This window comes from Leptinotarsa decemlineata, unplaced genomic scaffold (genome assembly GCF_025532065.1).
Source record: "Leptinotarsa decemlineata unplaced genomic scaffold, Ldec_3_MD MMD2_tig00026358_RagTag_RagTag, whole genome shotgun sequence".
In the NCBI taxonomy this organism is placed as follows: Eukaryota; Metazoa; Arthropoda; class Insecta; order Coleoptera; family Chrysomelidae; genus Leptinotarsa; species Leptinotarsa decemlineata.
In genome coordinates, this window is record NW_027412703.1 from 4631712 (window position 1) to 4650227 (window position 18516).

The following is an 18516-nucleotide window of genomic DNA, read 5'->3' on the forward strand; positions in this document are numbered from 1 at the left end:
TGATACAGGAAATGATTTTTGATTTGAATTATTTAAAAGAACAATTCGTTCTGGCTAGTTTCAACTTACCTACACTGTAGGTTATTGGACTGACACCTATCAGAAAATAACTACTCTCCTGGCTAATACCCGGAAGGGCGTTATATCCGACAGGTATCAGTGCAGGATTTTTCTGCAGGATACCTACACTGTAGGTGAGTTGAGAGTGGCCTGAACGAATTGTTGGTTTACCGCCCAGCCCGTCTTCACTTACTAAATGTAAAGTTTTCTTCCTTATACAAGGCAGATGGGCGGTGAACAACGTGTTGTTTGTCATTCGTTTCAGCCTAGTTCGAGGAATGATACTCTGAAACGAATACAATTTTCAATTATGAGAAATCATCGACTTCATGTTGATGATAGACACTATCTTGCACTGACGAGTGGTCAAACAGCGAGAAACCGATCTGCGAGTGTGTTCCAACAATTGAAAATCAATTCCGGCGGTTGTATCGCATATGTAGGAATAACTTCCGTGAAAAGACTGGCCTGAATGAAGTTTTCTTGTAGATAATTTGATTTACAGCCAGTCTTCAAGTATGTCCACTCACTTTATGTGAAGATTTTTGATGTGTTTCTTCCCTTATTCTCCTATTTCATTGCATGGAAAAAACGTATTGAATCGTCACTGAAAATTTACAGAAAGACAGGCAAGGACTAGAATTACAAAAGAAATTTTTTCAAATTGAAATGAGTATTTTTTAGGAGATATTCATGTTTAGGAAATGAAGGATTTGGCATGTTACTTCTCCATCTGTAGAAAAAGAAAGAAAACAATCAATGTCAGAATTAACTTTCCACAAAGATGTTTAGATCATGCATAGAAGTTTAGAACTGGTAGATGAAGCACTCTATAACAATCACTGTTTCATAAACATTGACTTACACAAAAAAAAAGAATACTATTAGGGTTTTCAAGAGTTTTGGTCCTTTTTATAAGCCTACCTCAAACTGCATTATCTCCGTGAATACTCATTCAATTTGTACGTATTTCTATACGTGTTCTTTGAATCAATGCATTTCTGCCAACATAACACAATCTGATTAATTCCGTTGGCATAAAAATTGGTTGCTCAAAGCCGTTTTTTGCCTGGTTCTGATTGGCGAAGGTTTCCATACTCTCCAACAGGTTAAGTTTCAAACTTTTCTTTTGGAAATGAAGGTGCTTGTATTCATGGTTGAACTCATGTCCCTCTGTGATTAAAAAAATTGCATATGTGAAGTTAATTTTTCCAATCTGAAAACTATTTAAGTGTTTCTTTATGCGGGCTTTGAACGTTCTTCCAGTTTGACCTATATAAAACATATCCACCTTTGATTGAATGAGTGCCATATGTGGAGTTCATTTTTCGTTTCTGAAAACTATTTTTGTGTTTCTTTATACGGGTTTTGAACGTTCTTTCAGTTTGATCTACATAAAACATGTCCGATGGAGAGAAATAAACAAATTTAAAAACTCTCAATGTCTTATGAGCGATCAAACTGAATTCAATAATTCGCCATTATTAAATCTGTTCATTTCCAGGCAACAATACTTGAGTATATTTAGGGTACTTTCGAAGAATTTATTCATATAGTTAATGAACTTTTAGTTTACTCTTGAGGAAGCTATTGTAAAGCGAAACACGTGTCGCGGTTTTGGTTAAACCCTTTATAATAAAAGTCATACATTAAACTGTATTGATTAGTTTGAATGTGGATTTTCATCAAGTATCGGCCAGTTCTATACAATTAAGATAGTTTTGGTTGCGCAAAAGCAAAGAAGAACAGAACTGAAAACATGATAATGCCTGTCGATCGTTCAAATCGTGGGGGACCCACTTTTCGAGCTTGTTAACCCTTCCAGGACGTTTCAAACCAGTAAAAACCGCATGTGAGCTGACGCCCAGTTCTTTCGCCATGCCACACGCCGTTTGTGATGGGTCAGTCCCCACCAAGGTCCTCAAATCCTCGTCCTGGATTACTATAGGTCGACCACTTCTGGGCTCACCTTCGAGGCTAAAATCTCCTGAACAAAATTAAGCAAACCAGCATCGAACAGTGCCTTCATTAATACTGGTTCGGCAGCGCTTTGGTTCAATTTGAAATCGTAGAGAAAAATTGGCCGAAAACTGCTTAACGACATCATGTAGTAATGAGCTGAAAAAAAGCAAATACTTGAAATTTGAATGTACAGAGTATACAGTACAGAATATTTCTATTGATCGGTTTGTACTACGACAGAGTAAAATGAATATCTATTGAAGATATGGAGCTACAAAAACACATGACACTGAAATAGACAAAACTTTTGAATCAACCTTTATATAGGTATATGATTTGAGTTCAACAAATTTGTATTTATAGTTTTCTAGAAGTAAAAGGCAAAGGATTCCAGAACACGAAGAACTCTCAACTTCTTCAGTTGCAATTAATTTTGCACTTCTATTTCTTCACAACAGATTCAGAGCTAATAAACGACATGTAACCGTATTTTATCAGTGGTTGTTGACTGAATGCTAACATCAAATGCATAATTGTCTTGGGTGTTTTCATAGATAGATAGATAGAATGAAAAGAGAAATGAAAATTTCTATGTTTTTTACCACTTTTATTTGTAACTAACGTTACGCAGTTTCGTCCTATATGGACATTCTCAAACTCATACAATAAACTAACAATGATTCATTACATTCGCCATTATATACCACCCCTGTAGGTTCTAATAGAAATAGAGGTACTTGACTTGATTGCTTACCTGAATTTACAGTTCACAAAGCGGATGTGCCAATTTAAAAACTGGAGACTAAATTAAATCGATTAGATCATTTAACAGGTTGCACCCGCAATGTTCATGCTTGTGAATTTCCAAGGATTCTAAATAATTGAGTTTGCAACCCTTCCTTGCATAGTGCAGAATTTCCGTGTCGTTTAGATTTGGAAACTTGTGGTTGCAGGTACTCAATCAAGTCAAGTACCTCTATTTCTATTAGTACCTACAGGGATGGTATATAATGGCGAATGTAATGAATCATTGTCAGTTTATTGTATAAGTTTGAGAATGTCCATATAGGACGAAACTGCAGTAACGTTAGTTACAAATAAAAGTGGTAAAAAAACATAGAAATTATCATTTCTCTTTTCATTATGATCTCCTACCACGTAGTAACGGCTACATCCATCAATTCATAGATAGATAGAAGTTTATTGATCAGACACCAATTAAACATTGGATTGACAAGTCAAAATACCATAGTTGCATTTTGCTAATCGCTGAAATAAAACATAAAAATTATTAATGTTCGTAAAATATAAGGATACTTGTATAAAACTATCCAATAGAATTGAAGATTTCAGTTTAGACTTGAATCTGAACAGGTTTGACTGGTTTTTCAATTCATGGGGCAATAAATTGTAGAAATTCGCGCCTGCATATTTTGAGGATTTTTTGTAATTGTTGTATGTGGGCTAGTTCTAGTCTAAACTCTTTTTTTGCGAGTTTGGTAGTTGTAAAATTTTGATTTTGTATGAGACTGTTTTTGTGAATGTAGGTGTGAAATGGAACATCAGACAAATTATCCTTTTTAGTGCTAAAAAGACTCTGGTACTATCGGTGGCCAAACGATAAGCTACAATGTTATAACTTATAGTCGAGTAAACCAATGCATAGTACATAGAAATTATACCCTCCGCATCAAGGCAACTTATCAGATTTTTTATTGCGAAGTAGTGTTTATACAATTTGGAGCAGATCATAGTGATGCATTCCTCCCATCTGAGATTGCTATCAACAATTGTACCTAGAAATTTGCAACTTTCTTGAAATATTATAGTACGGGAGCTAGCAACGTTTGGAAAACAATAATTTTAGAACAGTCGGTTTTTTGATATGCTGTCTTTCTCGCTCTTTTGGTTAGAGTCCGGGCTACCTGGCTGGCGGTAGTGGTTGCGTTTATTAATGCGCATCTTACCTGCACAGGTGAAAATCCTTAAATTTGAAAGAATTTTTTAAAGCGTAATTTTTAATTTTTTTGCCTTCAGATAGATCCACCAGATATCAATTTTTTATTGCCAGGCATTTGCATTTTTTCAAATAAAAAATTCTAAGTATTTTTGAATGTCTGTAATTTTTATATTATGTTCTTTAAACAGAAAATAATCTGAAATCAATTCGCCAGACGTTAATTCGATTGTTGAGTATTCAATATAAATAAAAAAGTTATGAAAAAGTATTGCGGTATAATGCTTGTGGTTAGAGAGAGAGACAGTTCAAAGTGCAAGACAGATAGAAAGCGACGGCAGCGTATCGGCTAGTGTATAACTGAAAATTTTAAGAATGAGACGGGAAATAATTGCAAAAATACATTACTTACACTTGTTCTTGTATATATACAAGTTGGAATGAAGGTAAGATGCGCATTAATAAACGCAACCACTACCGCCAGACAGGTAGCCCGGACTCTAACCGAAAGAGCAAGAAAGACAGCATATCAAAAAACCAACTGTTCTGAAATTCTCCCTCGAAAACGTTGCTGGCTCCTATACTATTATTCCACTGTGTTCGGTGAAAAGTTTTTTCCTGTTTTGGATTTGTGGAATTGAACCGCATTGGTTTTGGAATAATCTATGATCAAACGGTTCTTTTTACACCAATTATTAAATTGGAGAATAACGTTATTTGTTTTTCTGAGTAGCTCATGTGTATCTGGGCTGAATACTATTATAGATGTATCGTCTGCGAACATATAAATATCTCCGTTATTTATGTAATCAGTAAGCTCATTGATGAACTATGAGAAAATTAAGGCTTCGAGAACGCTCCCCTGAGGAATACCAGTGTCGATTAAGTAATCATCGGAGGTTTGTTCACTAATTTTCACTATTAGCTCACAACCTTCTAGAAATGAACGTATCCATTGTGCTATGCTTCCACGAATGCCAAGTGCATTTATTTTTGATACTCTGCTTCTGCTGTCAAGAATATTCAGACGCATCACAGTAGATTATGGTATTGATGTCGAAATGTTATGATAAATATCAAAACTTGAGTCAACCTGAACAGACGAAATAGTAGGTTTGTTGTTCTATCTATAACGAATGTAGAAAATTTAAATACAATTCATTTCACTCATAATCGAATATGTTCAACTGTTCCTTTAGTCATTTGAAATATCGCTAATTTCCTTAATAACACCACATTCACTGACGCCAGTTTTTTTGGTGAGGCGCCTTGAGACCCAGAGGTTCAGTTTGGTCAGACAGCTGAGTCACACGCGACATTTCATACCATGGCGTGCTAAAACTTCTGAGTAACTATTTGATCTTTTCGTTTATTGTGTTATATTATTTCCAGGAAGTGAAGTTAATAACTTCAATTGCAGAAACCTGCCACATTAATCATTTAAACATTCATTTCGGTTGGTATAATGAGCTGAATATGTGTACTAACAAACATAGATGGAATGAAACATTTGCATCTCATTACTAGAAATCTCAAGTATGATGTCTGTATATCGAAGTCTATGTTGTCAAATCACATCCGACAGTTATAAACTGATTGTTCAATTATATAGAATTAATTTGAGAACTGTATGTGACAAATTCAATTCATAAGACATTCATGTAAATAATGAATCATGTTTTTGTCTGTTTTATGAAATCGAAAAGGCAGTTACAGGTAGGCCGTCGATATACAGGGTCTTCCAACAGACACTTCCAAACTTTGACGATTGATAACGGCCATCTTCTTGGAGCTATATCTGTCAAATTAGTCTGTCAAATTATTCAGTCTGTATTAGATCTTGCATATCATTTGTAGGTCAAGGTCGACCGAATATGACTTTGAGTGACCTTGACCTTGGAAGGTGATTCGAAAATCAGACGTAAATAATAAGTAAAATATGAGGTATAAGATGTTCATGTTTCTTGACCACTCCAATAACCAAAACAACAAAAAAACAGTTGCGACTATTATAATGGCTATAGATGAAAGTTTAAAGCATATATAAAGATTTTGAGTTTTAGTTATTTTCATTTTATACAAAAATTTTCACATATTATAGGGAAATATAAGATCAAAACAAGAAAAAAACAATATATTTTGAGAATAACAGACTATGTATTTACAATACACATGAAAAAACATTCAAATGATGTCTTTTGTGCAGAACCTTTTTGCAAATGTTGTTTATATGTATCATTACTGCATCCCATTTGCCTTGGTAACGTTGCTCCATTGTCAGAATGTCTCGGTGGAACCTTTCCCCTTGTTCGTCACTGGCGGCACCCAAATTTTCTGGGAAAAAATTCAAATGGGAGTGCAAGAAATGCAAGAAATTTGAGAGACAAGCGACATCCCATTCTGCAGTAGTTTTAAAATAGTTCTTCTACAAGTGTTTCGTAATTTTCTACTTTCTTATTACCTAAAAACTCCGAAAAAAATCTCCTGATAGAACTCCACGCAGCTAATTCAACATTACGTAATTTTTTATCAAACTGTTGATCACTTAGTAGTTTTCTAATTCGTGGTGCAACAAATTGAATATACCTTTCTTGAGCTTTGCATCACTTAATTTTGGAAAAACGTGTTTAAGATATTTAAATGCATCAACTTCTTTATCGAGTGCTTTCACGAAATTTTTCATTTACTCCAGTTTAATGTGTAATGGAGGTAACAAAACGTTTTTGGGATCAACAAGAGGTATATTCTTCACGGTAGCTTGACCTGGAATATATTTATCTCTCGGAGATCATTCTTTTACTTAATAATGGCTCTGTGTAAATCCGCCCTGAAGACCTAGTTATAGTCCAATGATTTTTAAGTCATCACATATTTGCCATTTATACGTATTATAACTTCTTGTATTTAAAGTGAGTGACATACTTTCGTGTGTTTCCTTCATGACAACTGCATGTGCAAGAGAAATAGAGGGTCTTTTGTTACCATTATGAAGCAGAACGGCTTTAAAACTTGTTTTAGACGAATCTATTAATAAACGCCATTCATCCGGGTTATGTGCAAATTCAAATTTTTCCATCACACCATTTGGATTTACACAAACACACATTTCACCCTGCATAGTAAAAAACGAGGATACATCATGGTTATGGTTTCTAAATATTGTAACTTTGGTTTTAGAGGCTAGTAAATTCCATTGTTGTAATCTAGACCCTAATAGTTCAGCATTATCTTTGGACAAGTTGAGGTCCCGAACTAGGTCATTTAATTCAGGTTGTTCGATCAAATGGGGTGTTCTTTCTTTACTCTCGGGAAAATGAGGACTGACTTTTTCTGGCACATCATGGGAACCTACCTGGTCATCAAACATTTCCATATCTTCCTCCCAATTTGCCGGGGGTGTTGGAACCTTCTCCATGGAGAACCGGCCTTCTTGCAGAAGGAATATCCCGATATAAAAATTTGTTGCTCTCTCTTGAAAAACCAGACACGTTTGTCATGCAAAAGTAACAGTCGTTGTAATGATTTGTTGTTTCTCGCCAAATCATTGAAACTGCAAAAGGCATAGAAGAGCGTTTGCCATTCAACCAGTTACTTACATTTGGTGCACATGTTTGGCAACATACGTGAGGAGCCCAATCCCGATCTTGATCTCAATACTTATGGTAAGCTACTTTGGTCATTTCATTAATTTGCCATTTCTGCGATTTAGGAGTAAACTGACCACATATATAGAAAAAACTATCTGCTGGATTAACGTAGCCACGTTTCTGTACTTTGGACATTTTTGTACTGTTGCGTACGTCGAGTTCAAATATGTGATACTGCGTTTACAAGAGTCAAATTATTTTATTCACAAAGGTAACACTAACATAATACTCTTAATATTCGCGTGTTTGCTCATCCCGTTTCTCTAATACCAACTCACCACTACTCGCGTTAAACCAATATTGATGATCCGATTGTCAACCGGCTCCTTTTGTAGCGGTTCCGCATTTCTTGTATTTTCTGGAAATTTCGAGTATCGATAGTTCAAGAAGCGGCGTTACTAGTCTCATATACAGCGAATACTGGGCAGAGCCGCTGTGTTGCCAAATTTTGAACAATTTCCTCGATTTAGGGGAAAGGCAAATTTGGAATGTCGTATTCATTTGATTTTTGTGAAAAACATCATAACTCAAAAATCTTTTGTGCTAGGAAATTTTGACTATCATTTTCGCATGTAGGGACCAAACATTAGCAAAGAACTGGCATTTCAGTCGTAAATTGGCTGTAAACTAGTATAAAACCAAATTTTTTTCGGAAACAGAAGTAGTGGGTTTTCGTCTTCAGAAAGTGTCTGGGTGGCTCCTCAGTGTCCAACCACTGTCCTAAACGTCCCTTGTTGTCATAAAGAATCCACTTTCAATCACACGTGATGATCTTATCCAAAAAAGGATCCTTTTGGTTGCGCAAAACACAGGAAAACATACCTCGAAATGTAACTATTTCTGTCGATCGTTCAAAAACCGCATGGTAGCTGACGAACAGTTCTTCCGGCATCCCACGCACCGTTTGTGCGTGGTCAGTCGCCACCAGGGTTCCCAAATCCTCGTCCAATACTACTGTAGGTTGACCACTTTGGACATCATCTCCGAGGCTGAAGTTTTCTGAACGAAATTTCAAGTACATAAGTACTTCTAGCTAGGAAAAAGGTAAATCTCGCGAGAAGCTTTCATATCATATGAATTGATAGGTTTCAATTGATTTCAAACTCTTACTCAAAAATGTTTTTCTGCTATTGATTTTCCATTTTTTTACCATTCGACAAACTGCCTAATGTGATAAATTGATGAGTCTGAGTTTGCATCTCCTTCTTTTTGAAGCTTGTAAATGAGAGGTGTTACACTTTTTTTCACTATTAATGCACCCTTCTGCATATTTTGATTGCAGCTCAGTAAATATAAACTTCAATATTGAAATAAAAACATCATCAGAAAATATGAAGGGTATGAGGTTACATACTTACTTTCTTACATTATTTTGCCCTTTATCACCCACTCGAAAATCCTGCCGTCGTTTTGTGCGAACATAGTTTGTAATTTATAATTCTATCAACTATTTATTCTTTTACTCAGAGGAAGAAGTTCGTCTAGACATGAATTCGAACCCGCCTGGAGTTTCATTTCATTTCACTTTCTCGAAATAGGTTTTCTGCACAACTAAAATAGACCAAAAATAAACATACAGAAAGCGTACGTTCTTGACGTTTCCCGGTTATAACTACTCAAATTATTTCAACAGACTCACTCCACTACTTTATTGAAGTATTGTAGAGTTGTCTTTTCTACTTTTGAAATTCAAAACTATCCGGCTGAAGATGTGAATCTCATTGTTATAATATTGAGAAGTTCTGTGGATTTAGACGTCTTCATTTGTAGGTATCGATAATACACTCATATATAGAAACATCATTTTGTGATTCCGTATTCCATATTAATGACAGAATATTTCTTTATGAAAATATATCCAACTGTACCATAAAACTTTCTTATTATTATTTCAGTTGTATTGCCAATTGCATATGCAGGAAATTTTCTGTGAAGATTTCTGCACTGACGCCTGTCGGATATAATCCAACGCCCTTCGAGGTATTAGACAGGGGAGTAGTTGTTTTCTGATAGGCGTCAGTCCATTAAATCTACTGTGTAGATATATAGAGACTGGCTTGAACGTTTGAAGTTCAGTTGCTTTAGATTTGTACCATAAAAGTCACCATTAGAAAGTTACAAAGATAAGACATGCTAATAATGGAAATAAGAGTAATGATGAACCTATAGTTAATTCTGATATCCCATAGGTCAGTGGTTTAAGAAAAGTTACTGGTCGCGTCATAAAAAACAAATATATTATTATTTGAAAATCTGATCACGTTTTCTGATTCTTGCACGGTATGATACAGGGTATTGAAATTTTTCAGATATCTTTTATTTCTTTAAATATTACCCTGAATTTCAATAAATTTCAGAGATCCCAGGTGACCATTTTCTTTATTTATCAGTGTTGTGTTGTATTTTAGTAAATTTAACTATTCACAATGAGAGTTTGAATCATGGCAATATGCTATTGGTTGTTTCAAATGTTTGTCCTTTTCAATGACTTGTGTTTTTTGCCTTTTTTCAGTTTATTACTATATAATTTCGTTAAGCGAATTTCGACCAATTTTTCTTTATGTATTCTAATTCAGCCAAAGCGCTGCTAAAACAGTTCGAAAAATCAACAAGGCATTTGGCAATGTTTGATTTGCGAAATTTCGCTCCGGAGATTTCAACCTCGAATATGAGCCCCGAAGTGGTCGATCTACAGTAATCCAGAACGAGAAATTGAGGATCCTGGTGGAGACTGACCCATATCAAACGGTGCGAGGGATGGCGGAAGATCCCATGCCGTTTTTGATGGTTTAAAAAATGTATTGGAAAGGTCAAAAAGCTCGTAAAGTGGGTGCCCCACGAACTAAACGAATAACAGAAATTTTCATTATTCGAAATCTGTTTTTCTTTGCATCCGCGCAACTAATACGACCCTTTTTTGGGTCGGATCATCACATATGATGAAGAGTGGATCCTTTATAACAATAAATGTTCAGGACAGTGGTTGAACACCGATGGCGACTTGGGTACAGCATTGATAGAGCCATCCAGTGGCTCTGAATCAGGAATTATCGTGTCCAGATCCCTCGTGAATGGTAACAATCAGACTATTCCAGTAAGAATAATCAACCCTAATTATAACAGGGTGACTCTCAAGAAAGGGCAAGTTATAGGCACCTGCGAACCGATCGTGAAAATCTCCAGAATCGAAGAAGAAGTACCTTCAACAACCCGCAAAAAAACTCATAGACTCTTTCGAGAAGACGTGGAACCATGTGTCTGAAGAAGAAATGTCCAAGGCCACATGATTCATCGAGGAAGAGAATGATATGTTTGTGAAGGTCAAAATCATTAATCGAACAGATCTTTTCTTTCTGATTGATTCGGCCGTTACTTGATGAAGATCCATAGTAATTTTAAATCACTTGAAAAAGCTAATGTTTTAGCGAAACATGTTGTGATATATTTTTCAAATAAAGTTTGTGGGGATCAAATTGTGAGGTTTAGTTTTTGAAGAAAACGAACAGATCTAGATCAACATTGCATCGATACTGGTGATGCCAATTCCATACGCCAACCATCGAGACGTCTTCCCTTCGCAAAACAAGACATTCCATGGTCAAGGACATCTTGGTGGATGAAGTAATCGAGGAATCAAACAGCCCCTAGTCATCACCTGTTGTGTTAGTGACTAAGAAAGATGTATCGGCAAAATTTTGCGTAGACTACAAGTAGCTTAATGATGTCACCAGAAAGAACAGATACCCTCTTGGCCGAATACAGATGGTTCTCAACATTAGATATGAAATGCGGATATTTGCAGGGGGCAGTTCGACCCGAGGATAAAGAGAAGACTGCCTTTTCCACCGGCAATGGATTATACTAATTTTAGTTTATGCCGTTCGGGTTATGCAACGCTCCCGCAACATTTGAACGCTTGATGAAGTTGGTGTTGGGAGGATTAATGTGGAAAACATGCTTGGTCTATCTTGATGACATTATAGTCAGCGGAAAAAGTTTTGACGAACATCTATCAAACTTGAGGAATGTTTTCACGGGGATATGGAATGCTCTCTGCAGATCAATTCAAGAAGTGCGGCCTCTTCCAAGAAAAGGTGAATTTCTTGGGACACGTTGTATCTTCAAAAGGAGTTGAAACAGATCCAAAGAAAATCAAGGCAGTGCAAGGATGGCCAACACCGAAGAGCAAGTACGACGTGAGAAGCTTCCTTGGACTCTGTAGCTATTACCGGCGTTTCGTGAAGCACAATGGAAGAATCGCCAGACCGCTGCATAACTCCCCAAACTGCCAACAAGCATTTGCTACCCTGGAGAGAAGAGAAGGAGAATGCCATAAGGTTAAATAGCTAAGTGGATCGAAAATTCACAAACTTACGATTTTGAAATTCAACATCGGAAAGGAAAGAGTCACGGAAACGCATATAGCTGATGCCGATAGCCGATGACATCCGGATGCAAATTTTGCCAACGCCAGGAAGACAAGGATACCCAGCTACCAGAAGAAGAACTGCCCACCAGATGTGATAAAGTAGCGGGCAGTGACTTCTTTATGAACAGCTCTGATAGGCAGATGAGCTCTTCTACCTGTCACCGCTTCGGGTTCCCTCTGAACCGGAGGGTAGCAACCTGTGAGGACAGACAATTTGAGGAATCACCTGACCATAATGTGGTACGGTCGTTAAGAGCCTCTGAGGGTGGCATTGCCTCCCTGATGAGGCAAGACATCATCGTAGCGTAGATGGAGGATTCCGTCTTCCAAGCACGGCCAGCAATGGCTCCAATGGGACTCCGTGACCATTCGAATTGACCTAGTCACTTGGAAATGGGAAAGCCCGGATTGAAGAACCCACAAATTTTAGATGATCCTTCCTAAGACGTGTATCCCGAGTATCCTCGAACATCTTCACGATGGTCGCACTGGAGGGCATTTCTGAGTAAATAGAACTCTAGCAAGAGCGCGCGAGAGGTACTATTGGGTCAATTGCCGTCGAGACGTGGAAGAGTGGTGTAAGCGCTGTGACTTGTGCTCTTCAAAAATGGGTCCAAAGACAAGGCAGAGAGGAAAGTTCCACTTCCTATGACCACATCCGGTAACAAGTACCTTATGATTGTGATGGACTACTTTTCCAAATGGCCTGACGTATAAGCCTTATCCAACCAACAGGCTAAAACGGCGGCAGAAGCCCTGTTGCAGAACGTAATTATCAGACACGGAGTACCCCAAGAACTACACTCGGATCGGGTCCGTAACTTCGAATCGGATTTATGGAAGGAAATGATGACCCTGTTGGGAATAAAGAAGACAAGAACAACTGATCCTAAGCCACAATCCGATGGAATGGTCGAGATGCATAATCGCACCATCAATAACTACCTCTCGATGTTCATCTCCGAAAACCCCAAAGAGACTGGGATAGATCCGTTCCTCTTTTACATGACGCGACAGGTTATACACCATTAATGTTGTTAACTGGTAGGAAACTGAAGCCTCCGAGAAATCTCTTGTATGGCAGTCCTTTCGAAGAATCTCAAGAGGTACCTCTTTCAGAGTATGTGAATGACCTGATGGAGAGACTGAAAATCGTTCACGAATTTGCCAGGACCAAATTACAGCTTTTCAGCGACATGATGAAGATAAGATTCGACAAAAAGTCGCTACCAGTGAGCTTCGAAGAGGGCGATGCAGTATGGCTCTACCAATCCCAACGTCAGAAAGATTTGTGTCCCAAGTTGCAGAGACCATGGCAAGGACCTTACTTGGTAACCAAAAAGATAAGCGACCTGGTGTACAGCATCCAATTGTCACCCAAGAATCCAATTGTCACCCGAAAGCAAGCCCAAAGTTGTCCACATAGAGAGGCGAATAACCTCTGGAAAGGGGGTAGTGTTGTAGATCATGCCCGAAAGGAAGTAACGCCGGCTGCCACTGGTAACCATAAACCAAACGTGACGTAGGTGAGAGTGTGAGAATGTACGATAATTCCCCGCCACTCAAGAAGCAGCGAGAATAATACTTCCGATTTCGACGGAAGTTCGTCGAAATTTCTGCGATGAACGATTACGATATTTAAACGCTAGCTTCGGGCATATCGACACAGTCAAGTGGATGTTACAGAGCGGTACGCGAAGTGATCTAGTAAGGCTATAGACATTCAAATAATAGTTGAAGTTTTAGTTGAATGTTTGTTGAATTTAAACTGAAATAAAGTTGAGTTTGATTATTTAGTGATGTCAAGTATTGATCAACCCACGGGGAAAAATGTAACACTACGTTTGTTTTTATCAAAATTATGGATTAATAGCACTATCGTGTTTTAATTTTACTCTGCTTCTTGATGGAAAAAAATACCCTTCAAGCGAAGCAATGAATTGAAAAGTATTTTAAGGACTCCGCTTCATCAGAAACAACAATTGAATACTAATTTTCTGATTTGAAACGTGGTCATTGTGACACCGATGAAGCAGAATGCAGTGGTCGTCTAAATTAGGCGGTAACACCAGAAAACATTGAAAAATCCACAAATCGTTTCGTATTATCGAAAAATGAAGTTGCATGACTCAGCTGACATTGTAAAGATATCAAAATAACGTGATGGCTTCATGAGCATTTGACTATGAGGAAGCTCTGTTCAAAGTGGGTGCCGCGCGAGGTCACTGTTGACCAAAAATCAGAATTTTTGCGTCGATATGTGACAATGGATGAAACATGGATCCATCACTTCACTCCGGAATCAAAACGATCGTCGTCTGATTGGAGAGAAACTGGTAAACCTCTTCCAAAGCACCCGAAAGCACAACAATCGACTGGTAAGGTTATGGCCTTGATATTTTCGGATGTGCATGGTGTAATATTTATCGTCTATATTGAGAAAGGAAACACCATCAACAGTGAATATTATACAGCGGTATTGAAGCGTTTGATGGTTGAAATTGCAAAGAAACGATCGCATATGACAAAGAAAAAAATTGTGTTTCATCAAGACAACACACTGTGTCACAAGTTCTAACATTACCTTACTCTTTTCTGAATCCAGAGTAAGACAACGGTACAAGTGCCACGACTAGCAGTGGATTATGCGGAAGCAAGAGCTTGGTTCGTTTCTTGATTCTTTATAGAGGCTCAATATTGGCTGCTGAAAAAGGTTACCAAATCCAAGTCCTTATTTGGGCGCCATCTACAGAAGTTTATAGAAATAGGGCACCCTTTTCAACACTTGTCACTGTAGATCACCGTTGCTACACAGGAATAGGAGACACTTCCAGACTACCAATAAAACAAAAAAAAAAAACGGTTCAATACAAAATTGAATGAATCAAATAAAACAATGGGACTGACTCTTGTGTAAATGAACCAGGAAGTCGGTGGTTAAGAATGAGTTTTTGTCTAATGATGGTCTCGATAAGAATATTCACCAGATACAAGATCTTACCCAAGGGTTTGATGCATTAAACCTTAGAAACTCAGATGGAAATCCTGTCTTCTGAAATCATCACTGAAAATCAAAACCGATGACTGGTGATCTCAAACTCAGACTTCTCTGATCCAGGTGATCCGGGATTGCGGCAGTCACCCATAGCTACCTTAGACACTCCATTAACGGTCTCCCCCAACTCTCGCACATTGGTGCTCCTTATCTCAACCGATTTTGATTTAGTTCTTTCAATAGTTCTTGTTATTGTTTTACTACGCTTTACTGAGCTTGAATCCCTAGTTCTTCTCAATATTAGGTTCACTTTTGCCTGAATGTTAGGTTCAGTTTTTTTTATTACCGATTCTGATTCGATTCACTTTTAAATTCAATTGGCAGAATTAGAATAAAAAACTACTGTCGAAAAATTCAATCGATTCTAGGGTTATTTCAATTCACAACTTCATAACTGATTCAATATTATGCCCATTCAAATTCCACTCCATAAATACCTTGAAAGTTGGAATTCAATTATATGGATGACTGTCAGAAACCAATTATAATTTTTGTCACCATTTAATGCTCCTTATTTGAAAGCCAAGCACAGAAAGGACCGTTTCACAATTTCCTTCTACCTACACCGAATCGGTGTTCAAAGTTCAAACTCTTCTCTCACTTAATAAAATAGTCATATAAACAAAGTCCACCGATTATAAGAATGACATAAAAATATACAAATATCTCTGTGTCTAACTTTAAACTTGACCTTACACGGTAAAAATGAATTCTCTGACTTTACTCTTTGAAAATGGATTCTGAAAGAAGAATATTTATCTGACGTCTATTGGCATACCTAACCGTTATACGGATAACATAATTAAAACAAATAATATGGAAAAGAAAGTTTTTGGCTTTTTACTACTCCATTTTGATAAAAATATGTGGAGTAGTAGAGATCCTAAAACTTTCTTTCCCAAGAATTAATCACTCCTAAAAATATAACCGCTTTCATTCAAAAAATGATATGGCTTTTGAATGTCAATATTCCGATTTATATTTATTTGGTAGCGCTACCGAAGACTGCTCAGAAGAATCCCAGATCTGTGAAAAAAAATAGGAATTTAGATAATGGGTATGTTATAATTCACAATTTGAGACTGAAAAGGAAAAGATTCAAGTGTTTTGTGTTCATAATGAAAAGAGAAATGAAAATTTCTATATTTTTTACCACTTTCATTTGTAACAGTTTCGTCCTATACGGACATTTTCAATACAATAAACTAACAATGATTCATTACATTCGCCATAATATACCACCCCTGTAGGTACTAATAGAAATAGGGGTACTTGACTTGATTGCTTACCTGAATTTACAGTTCACAAAGCGGATGTGCCAATTTAAAAACTGGAGAGTAAATTAAATCGATTTGATCATTTAACAGGTTGCACCCGCAATGTTTATGCTTGTGAATTCCCAAGGATTCTAAATAATTGAGTTTGCAACCCTTCCTTGCATAGTGCAGAATTTCCGTGTCGTTTAGATTCGGAAACTTGTGGTTGCAGGTACTCAATCAAGTCAAGTACCTCTATTTCTATCAGTACGTACAGGGATGTTATATAATGGCGAATGTAATGAATCATTGTTAGTTTATTGTATAAGTTTGAAAATGTCCGTAGAGGACGAAACTGCAGTAACGTTAGTTACAAATAAAAGTGGTAAAAAACATATAAATTTTCATTTCTCTTTTCATTATGATTTCCTACCACGTAGTAACGGCTACATCCATCAATTTATTTTGTGTTCAGATTGTGTCACAAACAATATGAAATCACCAATGGAAAAACGGAACGTTACAATACAAAGTCAATCAAAACAATGGCAAAACTACATGAATTGAACTTCGAATTGCTCCTACATCCACCGTATTCGCCGGATTTGGCTACCAGCGACTATTGGCTGTTCGCAGACCTCAGAAAAATGCTCAGTGTTGAGAAATTTTGCTTGAATGAAGAGGTTATTGCTGAAATTGAGGCCTATTTTGAGACAAAAGAATAATATTTCGTCTAAAGTAGCACTGGAATAATTGTGCATCTCTTGATGGAAAAATACGCGTTTTGTTTCTTAGGCCCGGGACTTTTCAGCCAATGTTAAATGTTTCTTGGAGTTCCGGGGAATGGAACGCGACTTCAGAACACATACATTAATATAAATTAGGTACATTTTGGTACCTGAAAGTATTCAATTGACTTTCGAGAACAATTAACAATAGACGTAATTATACAATTTGAATGCATTCGATACGAGAATGCCTTGGAGGGTTACCTTGAAACACTGCAAGAGGAGCTGTATTTATTTGTAAAACAAGTTGTGCCCCCGTGACAAAGAAGCGTGCGTCTCAGTTCGATGCCCTAAGGTTTGTTTTTGTTGTAGTCCAGAGACAGTATTTCTTATGCAATTGTAATCACATAGCGAGATCAGAATGCAGATAGCTATTTTTAGATGCCCTACCTAAATTAATATAAATAAACTTCGATGTGAATTGGGTGAAAAATATCTCACTCAATTGATTTTGAATTGTTTATAAATATTTGAGTTGAATACTCTTCCAATTTCACAAACAGAGGCGATTTTTAGAGTGATTCATTACTGTTCGTAGGTACTGGTATTCGTCTCCATCCGATATTTGGGTTATGACTCACTCAAAAACAATGGAATTGAATAAATTATTCGAATTTCTGCTTCGAAAACTTAAGACAGTTGTTTTCAGATGTCTCATATGAAGTAACATTATGAAAACACTCTGTTTGAAGGTGGTTGACAATGTTTCGTGGTGTATTTCATCAGTTCATACTTCATACTAATACAAGGCTTTTCATGATGAGCGTTAATTAGCCGTTTCTGGCAAACTATTCAACGAATCAACCTGAAAATTCCACAGTATGCATAAGTCGATATGACCTACACGCCTAAAATATTTTAGACGAAGCGGCGTTTGTCGCTTTTACTATAAAGTAGCGGCTTCTTTGCTTTTTCAAATGGAACACCCCGTATATACTATCATATTATGATTCTATTACCGTTCAGATGATTTAAATTAATTTCGATATTTTTTTTACCAAACAGAAACTTTTATTAATGCTGATAATCTTGAACTCTCTTGCACTAAAACGATCAAATTTGAAATGGAGTGGAGTGATACTATGAGGATCTCTACTTCGAGTCATATTTTCATTTGCCTCATACAGGATCTTCAAAAAATGCAGATACTTTGATCTCATGAAAAAATGAGTGGAACTCAATTTTTTCAAATGGAACACCCTGTATATTTCAACATTTTTGAGCTCTACATCCAATTTTAGATCAACTTTGTTCAGATAATACTATTTCTATTTTGAACCGTTTTCGAGATAAACTGTTTCAAACGGAAATTGACATGGTTTCCTTGTTCATCACTCATTTTTGTAAAACAGAATTCGTTTG

At 36.8% G+C, this 18516-nt stretch overlaps 1 protein-coding gene across 1 annotated transcript in view; it reads left to right on the top strand.

The window, feature by feature from the left end:
* The window catches only part of LOC111514362 (matrix metalloproteinase-2), a 346057-nt gene that overhangs the window by 69552 nt on the left and 257989 nt on the right, over positions 1-18516 (top strand). The window lies entirely within an intron of this gene.